Source organism: Alosa sapidissima, chromosome 7 (genome assembly GCF_018492685.1).
Source record: "Alosa sapidissima isolate fAloSap1 chromosome 7, fAloSap1.pri, whole genome shotgun sequence".
In the NCBI taxonomy this organism is placed as follows: domain Eukaryota; kingdom Metazoa; phylum Chordata; class Actinopteri; order Clupeiformes; family Clupeidae; genus Alosa; species Alosa sapidissima.
The window spans coordinates 35,880,572-35,882,397 of record NC_055963.1 but is presented as its reverse complement, the minus strand read 5'-3'; positions in this window follow the sequence as shown (position 1 = coordinate 35,882,397).

The following is a 1,826-nucleotide window of genomic DNA, read 5'->3' as shown; positions in this document are numbered from 1 at the left end:
ACTAATATTGCTATGTATTAGTGCTTGAGGATAGGAGCAGGCTTCACTCAATGTGTCTACTTTTAAACTTTAAGAGTGCTGGCCTGGATAGTTACATAAAGTTAAGTAGGAGAGAGGCCGCACTATGCATATATACACTTTTATTTGCACATACGCGTTTTGGCGTGTGCCTTCTTCAGTGTGCAACAAGGTAACAATGCAGCCCATCTTATAATAGGTGTGGGTATATAAAATGGGCTACATTGTTACCTTGTTGCAAATAAAAGTGTATATTTGTATAGTGCGGCCTCTCTCCTACTTTACTTTATGTATTAGTGCTCACATTTATTAGGTCTGTTTTGAACAATTTATTCTTCTTAATCAATTGGTCATATATTCTTGGTAAGTCCTTAATAAACAAACTTGGTCTCAATGTAAGGTTGCAGGTTTACAGTATGGTCTTGATGTTTGGTGCTGATGTAAGGTTGCTCAAATGTTTGGCTCAAAATATAGAGTTTATCAACTCCTAACACACTGTCTAAATATGTGACTTATAATGACAGAATCGTAACATATGATTACGTATGTACAGTTAGGAACAAAACTATTCACACCCTAATGTTGATTTTCTCTTGACTATATGTTTATTCTGACTGAAAATGCCACTGCCACATACCCTTTTTATATAATCAATAGAAACATCTTTATTTGCATTCACAGCTCTCAAAATGGTTCTTATAATACCTACAAAGCCTCTCCATGTCTCCACAATGATTCTAGACTTTTTAGCAGCAATCTGGGTTTTGAGGCTGGAATGATTACGACTAACCACAGAACCTCTTGAGAGCTACAGAATGGACTTACAGTGACCAGGAGCTACAATACTACTCTGGGGACATGAACATGGGGGCTGACGAACATCAACATGCCCCTAAAGTGCAGCAGTGTAGCTGCTCATGAAGATGCCCCAGAGTGTAGGGCTGTAGCTGCCCCATGAAGATGCCCCAGAGTGTAGCACTGTAGCTGCCCCATGAAGATGCCCCAGAGTGTAGCACTGTAGCTGCCCCATGAACATGCCCCAGAGTGTAGCACTGTAGCTTAATAAACGAGGGCGAGAGGCAAAGAACTCCCCGACACGCAGCCCAAGTCCATTAATTCTGTATAACAGGACACCTCAAAGGCCGTTATCCCGCTTATCACCGTGTTGCCACTATAGGCAATAGTCATGCCTTTATAGCAAGCAAAGGAAACACGCGGTTCCGTTTACAAAGAAGCTGATTTGTTCAGTTTGTTGTAGGCCTAGCCTACAACTTCCTTTGGCCCTAACAGCGATAGCATGGACAGTTAGCTTGTTTACGGTTGATTCTGTTGTTGCAAAGCCTGCTTCCAGGCTCAACCGCCGTCCTACTATGGTTGTTATAGTTACCATTCATGATGATTAAACTTTCTTTACCAGATCTACTTCTTAGGTATCCTGTTTAGGATTAATAGCCACCCCACCAGCCAATCAGAAAAGAGTGTTTTTTCTCTCCGGGTGATAACTTAAAATAGCATCTTCAAAGTTATGGTAGGCCTACACTGTATATGGAGAAGAAGTCTCTAACATCGGCAATGCATGCCCAAACTGCTTGATATTGCGATATCAAGGCGATTAATGGGGCAAGTTTTTGAGCAGGACAACCACATAACCGGTTCCATGTGTTCCTATTGAATGATCATGTTAATTTGTCTACTGGCGGTTAAAGTTCTCTATAAAAATAAGTTGCCCAATATCAAAGGGAACGTGCCAGAACAACAATACTCAAGAGCGTTGCCCAGCAACATTGCTCAGAAAGGTACCGTGTGCA